Genomic DNA, 15,517 nt, shown 5'->3' with positions numbered 1-15,517 from the left:
CCTCGAAACTTTCTGGTAAATTGTACTAGTTAAGAACTCAGTCTCTAAACTCCTTGTAGACTGATCAGTTCATGGAATAGATCTGCCACTTACTAGATATGTAGTTGCCTTAGTCAGCATAGACGGCTGTAACAGAATACCATAGTCTGGATGGCTTAACCAACAGACATTTATGTCTTACAGTTCTGGAGACTGAGAGGTCCAAGATCAAGGTGCCATCCCTGTTCTTGATACCCAGTAATTCGATTTCTGGTGAGAACTATCTTCCTGGTGTGCAGATGGCTGGCTTCCTGCTGAGTCCTTACATGGCAGAGAAAAAGAGAGAGAATAAGGAACCAATCCCATCATGAGGCCTCACTCTCATGATCTCATCTAAACCTATCTAACTCCCAAAAGTTCCATCTCCAAATATCACATTGGGGTATTAGGGCTTCAATATATGATGTGTGTGGGGGGGGGGGGGGAGGGGGCGGGGGGGGGGAGACTACATACTTTCAATCTATATTAGTAACTTTGGTCGAATTCTTAGCCAGTCTGAACCTCAGTTTCTTCATCTGTAAAACAGGGATAATCATATTCCTAAATCATAGGTGTGGTGAAGTTTAAATAAACCTTAAATGAAATTAGAATAGTGCCTGATACATGGTAAGAGCTCCATAACTCTTTTCTTTTCCCCTTAGCTTTTATTATTTAAAACAAGTAAATAATAGATTTACAATCTGGATAATAGAGTTCTGTTTTCACAGATAAGGAAGATGGTGTTACCCCGATACAAAGACAGATGTACTTACTCTACCACTTAGCACTAGCCCTTGACACTTTAATGCATTTGTACTCTACAGGGAACAATAATCAAATAATTGTTGATTTATAGTGTTCCACTGTACTCATACCATTGGGCATTTGTTCTGCCCTGTACACTTCTAGGTCTGGAATCTCCAAACAGTTTGGGGGATTCTGGAATTCACTTTCTGGTTTCCGTTATTCTGGAATGGCCTTTGAGAGAACACAATGTATCAATAAGAAACTTAAGCACTGAAGCCCAGTATTCTTATTGTCTGAAGATTCCAAAGACCAAGAAATGTCCCGTTTCTAAGAAGACTCCCTAGAACAAAAAAAGTAAAAAAATTAGTAAAATTAGTAAGTCCAATCAAGGTGATCCAGCTGGATTGCAACTAAAAGTTTACACCAATTTATCATATTATTTTGCAATAAAGAAGGTATTTAAGGAAGGACAATTTATGGAATAAATGAATGGAAGTCAGAAAAGTCAAATTTGGCAGGGTGTCTATATGAGTTTTCTATTGCTGCTATAAAAATTATAGTAAACTTAGTGTTTTAAAACAACACAATTTATTATCAAGTAATTCTGGAAGTCAGAAGCCCAGAATGGGCCTACAGAAATCTTTACTCAGCTACTGGGTACTTTTTTTTTTAATCTTCTTTATGAATGAAATCTATTAACTACCTGAAATGTCCCCATGGTTAATAATAGTTACATGTACATATTTTATTTAATCTAATTAACAAGCCTATTAAGTGGGTATTCTTATTATCATGCTTTTATGGATGAAAAAACTTAGGCTCAAAGGTTAAATAATGAGCCCACATCTACAAATGTAGTATGGTGAAGTAGGATGCAGTAACAGCCTATGTGCCTGGAGTGTGTATAACTTCACATCTTACTCATAATGCCGAGAAGGCACAAACCAGCTATGTGACAATGCTGAACATATTAAGGAGTAATAAATATCATACTTCCACAGGCTATCCCATAGTACTGAGTACTTAGTTACTAGTGATTCCTCAATAAGTGCTTTTTTTTTTAATATATTTTTTATTGATTAAGATATTACATATGTGTCCTTGTCCCCACGTTACCCTCTACCCTCCCCCCCCCGCTCATGCCCTCACCCCCCCGTTGTCCATGTCCATTGATTAGGCCTATATGCTTGCATATAAGTCCTTTGGTTGATCTTTCCCCCTTACCCCCACCCTCCCCTACTTTCCCTCCAAGTCCCGACAGTCCAATCAATGCCTCTCCGTCTCTGGATCAGTCCTTGTTCATCAGCTTATGTTGTTCATTATATTCCACAAATGAGTGAGATCATGTGGTATTTATCCGCTCTCCAGTTCCATCCATGCTGTGGCAAATGGTAAGAGTTCCTTTTTCTTCTTCCTCTTCTTAAAGAATACCTTTCAGCATTTCATATAATGCTGGTTTGGTGGTGATGAACTCCTTTAGCTTTTTCTTATCCGTGAAGCTCTTTATCTGACCTTCTATTCTGAATGATAGCTTTGCTGGATAAAGTAATCTTGGTTGCAGGTTCTTGCTATTCATCACTTTGAATATTTCTTGCCACTCTCTTCTGGCCTGCATGGTTTCTGTTGAGAAATCAGCTGACAGTCGTATGGGTACGCCCTTGTCGGTAACTGACTGTCTTTCTCTTGCTGCTTTTAAGATTCTCTCTTTATCTTTTGCTCTTGGCATTTTAATTATGATGTGTCTTGGTGTGGTCCTCTTTGGATTCCTTTTGTTTGGGGTTCTCTGCGCTTCCTGGACTTGTAAGTCCATTTCTTTCACCAGGTAGGGGAAGTTTTCTGTCATTATTTCTTCAAAAAGGTTTTCGATATCTTGCCCTCTCTCTCCTTCTGGTACCCCTATAATTCTGATGTTGGTACGCTTGAAGTTGTCCCAGAGGTTCCTTACACTATCTTCATATTTTTGGAATCTCTTTTCTTTTTTCTTTTTCGGTTGGGTATTTTTTGTTTCTTTGTATTTCAAATCTTTGACTTGATTCTTGGGATCCTCTTGTCTGCTGCTGGATCTCTGTAAATTATTCTTTATTTCAGTCAGTGTATGCTTAATTTCTAGTTGGTCCTTTTTCATGTCCTCCATGGTCTCACTATACTTATTGAGGGATTCATTAAATTTATCGGCGGTTTCCATAAAATTCTTGAAAAACCTTATAAACGTGGCCTTGAACTCTATATCCAATCGTTTGCTTTCCTCCATTTCTGCCATTTGTGACCTGTTTCTTTGTCTCCGCATTTTGGCAGCTTCCCTGTGTTGATAGAGTGGCCCTGCGCGCCAGGTGTCCTGTAGGGCCCAGTGGCTCAGCCTCCCCAGTTACCTGGGGTGGACACTCTTGGTGCACTCTTGGTGCCTTGGTTGTTGTAGAATCACTGGGAGGAATTGACCTCCAGGCCAATTGGCTGTGAGAATCAGCTGTGTCTAAAGTGGGAGAACTTCTGTGCTGAAGACACCCTTCTGGGGCAAGACTTGCTTCAGTGGGGCTTTGGTGCTCACTGAGTCTGCTCCCTGAGTGTGTCCCTTATGGATCTGAGGAGTTGCAGTCTGGATGGTCCCCCTCTGACCACTGGGTACAGTGGCTCCTGGATCTAAGGAGGTGCTAATTCAGCCTCTGCCTGAGGCCACACAGCAGGAGCCACGAAGAGGCTCAGCTGTGAAGCAATGCAGGCCGCTGCGGGGCCTTGGGCCTTCTCTTGGAAGTTCCGGGTCTGCCTGGCTGGGCTGCAGTTAGGTACATTCACATGCAAAAGCCTCTGCCGCAGCCTGGGTGGGGCGGGGTCTCAGGGAATCAAAGGGCGGATCAGGGAGCTATGGCTGATTCTCCGCCCGGAGTCGCGGGTCTCAGTGACCCGCTAATTGCTGCAAGCACCTCTGAGGGAAAGCCGCCTTCAAGTTCGCCCGCTGCCGGACAGACCAGCTTCTCCCCGTATGAGACCTGGGTCCCCAGAGACTTCCCGGAACCGGAGTTCAGAGCAGTCGGGAGTTTGTGATTCAAAAAGACAGCCGCGTCCTCAGGTGCCACCCCCTTTCCTCGCGCGCGCGAGCCGCCGTACCTCTGCACTTCACCTCCGCAGCGCCTCTGGCTCTCAGCGTGCTTTTCTTTCCTTCTAGTTGTAGAATTTACACTCAGCCAGCCTTTCTGTTGTTCTGGATGATGTTTGCTCAGTCCTTTGTGGTAATTTTCAATTGTTGTGGGAGGCGACAATTTCCCGGTGTTTACCTATGCCGCCATCTTAGTTTCTCCTCCTCAATAAGTGCTTATTACAAAAAATTTTTTTAAAGTGTCCTTGCTGAAATATAATTAATATTTAGGAATGGCGGGAAGAGTACCAAGCCAAGCATCAGACCCAGATGCTATCAAGGACTCTTCCATTAACTAACCATTGGACATTGGACAAGTAATTATCTGAGTCTCCATTTTAAAATCAGAATAAGAATGCCTGCTGAGCCTACTTCCCACATTTAGAATCATATATGAAAATATGATTTGTTGAACAAATTAAAGGCTTTACAATCTCAAATTCTAAGTTCAGAGAAGCCCATTAGATAGGGAACCACTCCTTTGGAAAAACCAGCTCAACCTTTACTACAGACTTGATTATAGTATAAACCTAGCTCAACATTCCACCATACATTTGGCTAAGAAGCCCCAATATTCTGGCCTAAGCATATTGCTTGTTCCTGCCTTTGCTTCCTACCAAAACCCCTTATTCGATTTCCAGAAACCCAGTGCATGAAATTCGTGCATGGGTAGGGTCCCTAGCAGCTGCCAGTTGCTGGCTAGGGCCTCCTTTCCCCCTGGCCTCCTGCCGCCACCACTGGCCAGGACCAACTGGGCTGAGGGTCCGTGGGTGGTTGGCCAGCTGGCACTGCCTCCTAGTCGAACTCCCAGTGGAACTCCTGGTTGAGGGGACAATTTGCATATTAGGCTTTTATTATATAGGATAATTTTCTGAACCTTTCTGACTTCTTCATTTGACTTCATCACCCCTGGACTCAAACTAATCATCTTCCTTTTCAAAGTCATTTTCTGTAGCTGAAGAGAAGAAAATATACTGTCCAGAGCAGGGGTCCTCAAACTTTTTAAACAGGGGGCGAGTTCACTGTCCCTCAGACCGTTGGAGGGCCGGACTATAGTTTAAAAAAAAAAACTATGAACAAATTCCTATGCACACTGCACATATCTTATTTTGAAGTAAAAAAACAAAACGGGAACAAATACAATATTTGTATTTGCATGTGGCCCGAGGGGCCGTAGTTTGAGGACCCCTGGTCCAGAGGTTAGATCCTGGGACATTGTATTCAAAGAACACAGGAATCTTATGTACCCTTTTCTTACCCAAGCTAAATTTAAATTTTTCTATATATTATGAAGTTTTGACATCTTAAAAAAAATCTTTCTGGCTGGAGAGAAACTGCCCCTTCAGGGGTAGCCAATGCCTGAAGCATGTCTTTGATATGCAAACTAACCAATCCATAGCCATACCTCCCAGCTCTGGCCCATATATCCCAGGAGATTATATTCCTCTGCCTTAATCATTCCAGGGCCAGATGCCAGGCAACAAGGTACCACCCCTACAGCCCCAAATCCAAGGAAATTATTTAATAGCCAATCCTAGACTGTTCATCCTACCCTACCTTACCATTCCCACAGAAGCCCCAATATTCTGGCCTAAACATATTGCTTGTTCCTGCCTTTGCTTCCTACCAAAACCTGTGTTCCTGTATGATGTTCTTCCCCTGTCCCTGTGTGGTGATTCTAGGGCAGCTGTACCAGTAAATCTTTTTTCAATGGCATTGAGCTTTCTGTGTTGTCACTCAGTCACATTTGTATATTAAGATCTAAGCACAGAATACAGGCCCAGCCAGTTCTTTTCAAAGCCAGAAGCTAAAGTAGCTAAAAGGGAAGTGAAGTAGTATTATCAAGATTTCTACTTCAGGGTGATGTTGTCAGGATGTACTCATTTTATGATTCTAATTTCTTTAATTGGCAGTCCTTGATTTAAGTTAAAAAGAGCGAAGTTGCTATGACTTGAACTCACAATGTTTCTTTGTGAAAAGGGAAATGGGTTCCAAGATTAGCCCCACCATTCTTTTTGTTTTTAATCTTTGGACTGCCTGTGTTCTTCCTTCGCCTCATTCCTCCCCCCCCCCCCCCACCTTATTTATTCAGCTTTTGTTCTCTTTGGGTGTTGTTCAATGAGACCAGACTTGCAGATTGTGTATAGACCTTAGAGTATATAAAACACACTGAATACCTTAGTCCATTTGGGCTGCTATGACAAAATATCATAAAATGGGCGGCTTAATAACAACAAACAATTATTTCTTATAGCTCTGGAAGCTGAGAATTCCAAGATCAAGACCCCAGTGGAGAGCCCACTTCCCAGTTGTATGGTAAATAGGAACATGGGTCCCTTCCCATGTTCCAACTCCCCCTCCGACCCTTTAGGAATTATAGTGAAGGTCATCTGTAAGAAGACTGTGACACCCTGGACAGAACTTCATCTAAGAAAGGCCAAAAAGAAACTGCTTCTAGATATGAACCTGGATTATAAACAGCTAGTGTTTTTATCTCACACAGGCATGTCTCCCTCCCTCTTTGAGCCCTGTTTTTTTTTGTGGTTTTTTTTTTTTGTACTCTATAAAACTTTGTGTTTGGCCCTAACCGGTTTGGCTCAATGAATAGAGCATCAGCCTTCGGAATCAAGGGTCCCAGGTTCGATTACGGTCAAGGGCATGTACCCTGGTTATGGGCACATCCCCAGTAGGGGGTGTGCAGGAGGCAGCTAATCGATGTTTCTAACTCCCTGTCCCTCTCCCTTCCTTTCTGTAGAAAAATCAATAAAATATATATTTAAAAAACAAAAACAAAAAAACTTTGTGTTTGGAAAGTCTGGGTGGCGGCAAAACAATAGCAGCAGCTGGCTGCTATCAGTTAGGCTCTGTCTGTAGTCCGGATGGGTCTTAGAGGGACAGCTTCACCAGAGGCAGGCAGCTGGTTCAGTGGTAAACCTCACTGGTCAGTCACCACCAGTGCTCAGGGAAATCCTAATAAACCCATATCTTCCACATCTACTCCTCAAGGTTATTTCTTTGGAATTCATGAATAATAGCTGAGGTTTTCTGGGACCTCATCACTTTGCATAACACTGGTTCACAGACAGTGGGCCTCCCAGGCCCAAAGAGGAAGGGATCTCTCTGGGGTCTCTTTTATAAGAGCACTAATCCCATTAATGAGCACTTCACCCTTACAGCCTAAGTACCTCCTAAAGGTCCCACCTGCTAACACCATCACATTGGGCATTGGGATTCAACATATACATTTGGAGGACAAAAATATTCAGACCATAGCACTGAAAATAGGTAAGTAAAGAATGTATGCAATATTTTTTATGCTTATAGAACACAAAGCTGATACTACAGGAAGTCCCTCCAATCATCCTTTATCTTATTCTCTCGCCCTAGAGACACATGGAAGAGGGAGGGGATTGTTCTAGTTCTGTGGTAGGCAGTTATACAGACATGAACAGAGCAAGGACCATGGGTGGGTACAGAGGGCCTCATCACCAGGGTGACCTTTTCTCCCCTAGCGTATTGTCATGCGGTCATGCGGTCATGCGGTCATGCGGTTTGGATCCCCTAACCTTTCCTTCCTAAAGATAACACCTAGTGGGCCGTTGTATTTCAGTTCCAGGTCTAGAAAAGCAGGCAAACCAGACCAGTGACCCCATGACTGACCTCAGGACCAGCTACATGGAATAATGACCCCTGCCCTGGGCCCACCAATCAACCACTGGAGATGGACCCTGAAATGACACACCTGGAAAGCCACTGAATATTCTATTGAGATCTTCCCTTGGGACCTCCCCTGAAAACTCCACCCTTAAAACCCTTAGGACTGCCCAACCGGAATGGCTCAGTGGTTGAGCATAGATAGACCTATGAACCAGGATGTCAGGGTTAGATCCTTCGTCAAGGCACATGTGGGGCTAGCAGGCTCATCCTCAGTGTGGGGCATGTAGGAGGCAGCCGATCAATGATCCCCTCTCATCATTGATGTTTCTAATCTCTCTCTCTTTCTTCCTTCCTCTCTGAAATCGATAAAAATATATATTTTTAAAAATACCCTTAGGACAGAAGACCCTGCACTCTGCTCTTCCACCAGCGAGCACCCTGGGGCCTTTCTCCTCCCCCTCTCCACCCACCCAGGGTCACCACCCTTACCGTCCTCATTTCTAAGCTCCAAGGGCCCTTCCTTTGCCTCTATAACTTGTTTCCTAAGCCATTTCTTCTATGATTACTTCTACCTCTGTGATTTTCTAAATAAATATTCTCTTGAACATTTGAGTCTCGGCTCTGAATTCCTTCCTAGGCAAAACTCAAGTACTGATGTTGCTGAACCCAGGTCCTGTGGTCTGACCCCATCTTCTAACACCTGGTGCCCTCCTGCAGCCGCCTTCCTGGCCCCGTGTCCCCTTCCTGTCCTTTTGGAGGTGACGAACGGGAAGGCGGCCCAGAGGTGGCATTTTCTTTTCTACAGCTGCTCTTGATACCCGGCTCTTTTTATTTATTCAGCCAACGGGAAATGTAAAGTTGCTGAGGCTAGATGCCTTGTGTGTGTTCACGATTGTGGCAGTGCCTGGCGCATAGTGGGCGCTCAGCAAACACTTGTTAAATGAATGAACCATTATTTTCCGAGCGCTGCTGTGCACTGGGTGCCACTCCAGGAGCTGAAGATAGGGAGGTTAACGACTGCAGCACTAAACGCGACGCGCTAAGAGGGAACGCGAGCTGAGACCAGCGCCAGGCGGCGCTGGGTGGCGTGCGTGTCTGTAGGGTCTGTCTGTTCCTGCCGGGTTCACGCTTCTCTGGCTCCTGCGGCGCCGACCGATCTGCAGCTCCAGCAACAGACCCGGGGGCGTCTTGAACGCCAGATGATTCCTCCCGACGGACTCGCCCGGGGCATTCCGCTCCCATTCCCAGACGCTCCTGGTGCTCCGGGGCGGCAGCACACACCTGTCGACCTCCTGGGCCCAGCTGGGGCTCAGGCCTGCGGGACGCCAGGGAGCGACGAGCCCTGCCCCCATCCCATCCCCGGCCGAGGGCCTAAAGAGCAGGGGCCTCAAAAAACAAACGCCCTGCGTAGTGCCTCCGCGCAATTTGGCCCACTCCGCTCTGCGGATCACGCGTGGGCTCGAGCTTTAAGTCCAGGGAAGAGCGTGGAGCGCAGCCTGGAGGGTGGCAGCGGCCAGGCGTGCCCTGCCCTCCTCCCCCCGCGGCCCGCCCTGCGCGTCCTCTGGTCCTCGGCGCGGTGCTTTCACCTCCGTCCGGGCAGGGCCGAATCTCGCGTGGCACTTGTCCGAGCTTCAGCTTTAGCTGCAGCCGGAGAAACCCGCCGTGCCCAGGGGCCAGCCTCACGGGCGCAATTCTAGAGACCTCTTGAAATTCCCCTCATCTTACACTCTGAACAGGCACGAGAGGCCCAGAAGAGGGAGTGTGGCGGCTGCGTTGAAGCTGGGGGTGGGCGTGGAGGTGGGGGAGCAGCAGCTATAAGAGCCCAGGAGGTGTGTGCGCCTCCCTTTGCTCCCAGAGTCGGCCTATGCCACCTGCTGCTCTGGGGCACCCGGGGGACCTACTAACCTTTACTAAGGCAAAGAGCTGTGAGCCCTATTACCGCTGCCCGACCTCCCCAAACACTGGCAAGCCCTGCCAGGGCTGTGTGGTGAGTTTGGGGGTGCAGGGGGAGGGAGGACTAGCCCAGGAAGAGTTAATCTCCCAGAGGAATATCGCATCTGTACTCTCCTGTCACTTGTGCTTTATTTAAAGATAATGTTAGACGTCACTAGATATTTCAACTGATAATTTCAACCTTTCACCCACAACATTGTCTAAAAGAAACAAGTCCTAAAAATAAAATAAAATAAAATAAAATAAACAAGTCCTCCTTCTTGATAAGCATGCTTTCTCGTTAGTGTTTCATAATATACAGTATCAAATTGCCCGCTATGGATACAGGAAACCAATCACTACCTTTTACAGCCACAGCCACCAAATCTCTGTTTTTCCTTAGGATCTGAATACTTACATTGGCTGCTAGTTTATTTAGCTGTAGTGCTAACTCGTGGACTAAGAAGAATAGATTTTTAGACATGCCAACCTTTAAAAAAGTAAAAAATAATCACGATAAACATCATCTTTAGCGTCTTCCTGGCCTTGGCGTTGGTCTGTTTTCTCCCAAGCATCAAAGCCTTGGCCTGACTCCCAGACTTGACCCTGGGACCGAGCAAGCGAAGTGGACACCTTTCCCGTGTGCCATCGTACCTTCCTTCCTAAGGGTCGCCGAGCTCTCCAGATGTGTTGAAAACCGTCCATGTAACAGCTGCCTCGCAGCGCTCCTGAAACGTGGGGGAGAGTACTTCTGAAGGGTCTCGGGAGGCCTGCGGGGACGCGCCAAGCCCCGGCCATCCGCCTCGGGAGGCGTGCTCTTAGGAAACCATTAACGGTGCGTAAGTTAATACAGGTGCTCACACCCAGAGGCCGGCTACTCAAACGTTTGCATCTCTATTATCATTTATGTGTTTATCAGTAAAAAGCATTAGATGATATTCTTTCAAAAGGACTCCTATCGGGAGTGCGCGCCACCCCCCAGCTGAGCGAGCCTAAGGACAGGCTCCCTGCGCTTTGCCTTGAGAGTAAAGCAGGGACCTGGCAGGCGGGGCGGCGAACAGGGTGTCCGCCTGCCCTGGGGGGTGGGGGGTGGCCCCTGGAACCCGCCCCGACGCACGGCTTTCCGTGAGCGCGGTGGTCCTAGCGCCACCGCGACACCAGGCGACCTCTGAGAAGGCGTAAGACATTGGGGACACGGCCACAGGGAAGAGGGAAGGGTCCGCGCCGAGGTCTGGGGACAGTTGTTCCTCTCGATCTCCGATCTCTGCAGGAAACAGCCCTGCCGGCCGGCCAGTCCAACCCCAGTGGACAGCAGAACGGCCCCGCGCCCGGTTTTTCAAGCCCCAGAGAAGGCCCACACGCTTCTCCTCCTCGGGCGCCGGGTTTAGGGGAGGAGGCTAGTCTATCGACTCTGCTCCCCAACCCAGCCGGTCCGCGGAGACCCTGTGGTCCGCATGCCGTCCAGTCCCCAGCCCCGGACTGGGACATCCCCCTCGCGCAGCAGGGATCCCTAGCGGTCTGCGCTCGGCCTGGTCATGGTCAGCATCTGCGTTTCAACCCGCGCCCAAGGCCAGAGTGCATTGCGAGGGGCCTGAAGAACCGACTGGGGCCCAGGGGGAGTCGCACACGGCATTACGTTCTCACCTCTGTGTTTGTCAAAGGGCTCTTTGTGTGCTGCTCTCTGCACCCGACCTTCAGTTTGATGGAGTGAAGTACAATCTTATGCCCTGAGCAGCCATTTCCTGCCTGAGATGACCCATGTAATCATTGGAAAACCCAGCTAATCTCATTGCTCCAGAAAGAGGAAGCTTTTGGAAATGGCAGTACTCATTGGAACATTTGGTATCTCCTTTTATAAGATGGAGGGGGTTGGACTAGATTATTATTAAGGCCTTCAGTTTTGTGATTTGGTGAGAGAGGAGGGGGGATAGTATTGGGGACTGCCTGTTGAGCCTGTCTAGAAGTTTGCTAGTGTGCTAGGAGTTTGCAAAGGTATGTTGTTATCAACCATCCTGATTTAACTCATTTAACTCCGCAGCTGTCTCCTCCTCTTTCTTGCACCGTCAATATTTCCTTCATTACCATATCATACAAGCCTGTTGTAAATACCTACCAACCTTTAAACACTTCTTGATCCCATTTCCTCCTCTAGTTAATACCCTATTTCTCTAGTTCCATTTATATAAAAACTCATTTAAAAAGTAGCCTATAGTCACTGCCCCTACTTCCTCTTTTCTCATTCTCCTTTGAGCCCAAATCCTATCAGATTTTCACCCCAGGAGTCCAATGGAAACTTCTGGTAAAGTCAGCATTGACTGCCATGTCTGCCATGTTGCCACCACATGTAATGGTCAACTCCTAAAACTGTACCTTACTTGACGTCTCAGTAGCACTTGACAGAGATCAGCATTCTTTTAGAAAGAAACCTCACTTGACTCCAAGGACACACTTTCTTTAGTTCTACTTCACAGGTTGCCCCTTCTGTCTTCTCTGGGGTTCCTTCTTACCTCTCTGACTTCTAAAAGTTGAAGTGCTCTAGGACTCAATCCTTGGGTTTTTCATCTCTATATGAAAAACAGTCCTTTAATAGTCTCATCTATTATTGTGACTTTGTTAACCCTTACCCAAGGATATATATTTTTATTTCCACATTGATTTTTTAGAGAGAACAGAAGGGGGGGGGGAGAGAGAGAGAAGAGAGAGAGAGAGAGAGAGAGAGAGAGAGAGAGAGAGAGAGAGAAACATTGATGTGAATCATATCAATTGGTCACCTCCCAAATTAGATTTGGGGATCAAACCTGCAACCCAGATACATGCCCTTGACAGAGAATCAAATCATCTACCCTTCTGTCTGCGGGCCAATGCTCTAACCACTGAGTCAAGCCTGCCAGGGCCATTATCGTGACTTTGAATGCATACTCCAATTTATATCACTAGACTGGCTACTTTTCTAAATTCTAAATATATACATTTCAGCTTCCTCAACTATTTCATTTGAATGCTAATAGACATCTCAAATTTAATACAAACTTATGTTTCTCTTCAAATTTGCTGCTCCTTAGGTCTCTTTCATCTTAGTAAATGACAAATCCACACTAACAATTTTCTTATGCCCAAAACCTAGAATTCACCCCTGATTCCTCTTTTGACACCCCAAGCCAATCCATCAGGAAATCTTAGTGGCTCTGCCTTAGAAACATCTCTAGAAGTTTGCCTCTTTTTATCCAACCACCATCTTGGTCTAAGCCACCATCATCTCTCTACTATTATAGTCTCCTAGTTAATCTCTGCTTCCACCTTTGTCCCCTTTAGCAGTCAGTGTGATCCTTCTAAAGCAACATTCCAATTGTGTTCCATCCCTGTTCAAAACCCTGCAATGATTGCCCATATCACCAGAATAAAATCCAAAGTCTTTAAGATGATTCAAAGGGCCCTACATGAATAGGCCCTATTATTTCTCTCTCCTCTCCTCTCCTATCACTCTTCCCCTCACATACTCTGTTCCAGTCACACTGGCCTTCTTGTTATACCTGGAATTTACTAGGCACACTTTTACCTCAGGGCCTCTGCACCTCCTCCAGATATCTTACACAGCCTTCCCCCTTACTTCCTTTGAGTATTAGACATCATCTTATCAGAGAGAACTTTTCTAGCCATCTATATAAAATAGCACCTTCCTCCATCAGCCTTTCACCATTTACCTTGTTTTATTCTTTTTCATGTCACTTATCATCTCAGACATTACTTAATTATCTAAAGGCAGAACTGCTCTAAGGTTGGGTAACTCAATGGCTCACAATGACAAGTCTCTGGCCTCCTTAGCATGTTGGTTTCTGCCCTCAGGTTTGTTCTCTCATGATTGATTGCTATTGCTCTATGAATCTCATCCTCACACAACATTCAAAGAGAAGTAATGGAGACTCTTTTCTTTTGGACACCACTTTTTAAGACCAGGATAAACCTTTCCCATGGATCTCCAGAAGACTTTCCCTCATGTCTTTTTGGCCAGAATTATCTCACATGCCCATTGCTAAACCACTCACAAGTAAGAGGAAAGGAACTGTTATGATTGAATGAAGATTCACTTCCTGGGAGTTGGGGGGGACTTAGCATTCTTAAAGCCCTTGGCCAATTTTATACACAAACTAGAGGCCTGGTGAACAAATTCATGCACTGGTGGGGCCCCTCAACCTGGCCTGCGGGGATCGGCCTAAACTGGCTCTCTGACATCCCCTGAGGGGTCCCTGATTGCGAGAGGGCGCAAGCCAGGCCAAGGGACCCCACTGGTGCATGATCGGCAGGGGAGGGACCTCAGAAGGGCTCCAGGGTGTGTCCAGCTCGTTTCACCTAGTCCCTATCGGCCAGACTCCAGCAGCAAGCTAACCTACTAGTTGGAGCGTTTGCCCCCTGGTGGTCAGTGTACGTCAAAGTGACTGGTCAAATGGTCAAATGAAAGGCCGGACACTTAGCATATTAGGCTTTCATTATATAAGATAAACTCAGGGTTCTGTAAGCAAAAAAGAAGTGGGGCCCAGCTGTGTGGCTCAGTGGTTGAGTGTCAACCTGTGAACTAGGAGGTTGTGGTTCGATTCTGGGCACATGCCTGGGTTGTGGGCTCAGTTCCTGATGTGGGTATATAGGAGGCAGCCAACCAATGACTTTTTCTTCATTGATAGTTCTCTCTCTCCCTCTCCCTTCCTCTTTGAAATCAATAAAAAAATATTTTAAAGAAAGAAAGAAAGAAGTGAGGACAATGGCTGTTGGGTGAACATATTAATAGTGTTTTCTACACTTGTGATCAATCACAATCCCCATTTTGTTGGCCATCTCTTTTCTAAATAGGTTGCCCTCTCACAATTCTACAGCTGATCATTTGAATTAAGGCAATCCCCCATTTATTTATCTTGCATTTAATTGTACTCACTTATGGGAAATATATCATTACCAGATACTGAATAGCTAACCACCTTGAAACTTAGTGGCATAGAACAACTATTTATTTACTCATGATTCTGCAATTTGGACTGGAATTTCCTAGTCCAATATTGCTGGTGTCACTTAGGCTCATTCAAGTGGCTGTAATCATGTGGTGGGCAGCTGGGGGCTCTCTCTCTCTCTCTCTCTCTCTCTCTCTCTCTCTCTCTCTCTCTCTCTCTCCTAGATCTTATTCACACAGTAATCAACAGTGTATTAAAAGGAAAGCCCAAATGTGCAAATATTTATCAAGTTTCTACTGGTGTCACAGAACCAGCATTGGCTGATGTCCCATTGAACAGAGCAAGTCACACGGCCAAACCCAGAGTCTTTGTGAGAGGACATTACACAAGAACATAGATATCAGAACATTTGATTCACTGGGGATGATGATGTTAACAGTTTATCGCAAGAGATTAGCCATTGAAAAGAAAAGAAAAATCACTGGAATAATTGTGAAAAGTCAAAGAGTCATTATTTTGGGAATACTATACAACTTCTCTAAGCTATGACTGAGCTAAATATAAAAATGAGAGTTCAAGTCTATGGAATAACCCTAGCTGGTTTTGCTCAGGGGTTAGAGCATCAGCCCAAGGACTGAAGGGTTGCAGTTTTGATTCTGGTCAAGGGCACATACCTTGGTTGCAGATTCAGTCCCTGGCCCAGGTCCGGGAGGCAACCAATCAATGTGTCTCTCTCACATCAATGTTTCTCTCTCTGTGTCTCTCCCCCTCCCTTCCACACTCTCTAAAAATCAATGGAAAAATATCTCCAGTGAGAATTAACAAAAACAAACAAACAAAAAACCAAGTCTATGGAATAAAATTTTTTGTTATGTGTGATTTATTATATATTTAAAATTATAAATTAATAATCTAAAACTAAATTCAAATTTGGGTGAAGGCAACAGAATCAGGTACAAGATTAAAAGTGAAACATCTTTCTAGGTATTTTTTATGTACAAAAGCAACCAAATTTTTTCTGTTTACTGGTATTATTTTACCCAGCATCATTGTTTTGTGAAAACAAAAAGTCATTATTGAAACAAGAACCTGAAAA

The sequence above is a fragment of the Myotis myotis genome, unplaced genomic scaffold, assembly GCF_014108235.1.
Source record: "Myotis myotis isolate mMyoMyo1 unplaced genomic scaffold, mMyoMyo1.p scaffold_m19_p_7, whole genome shotgun sequence".
Classification (NCBI taxonomy): Eukaryota; Metazoa; Chordata; class Mammalia; order Chiroptera; family Vespertilionidae; genus Myotis; species Myotis myotis.
Note: the sequence above shows the minus strand (reverse complement) of the source record.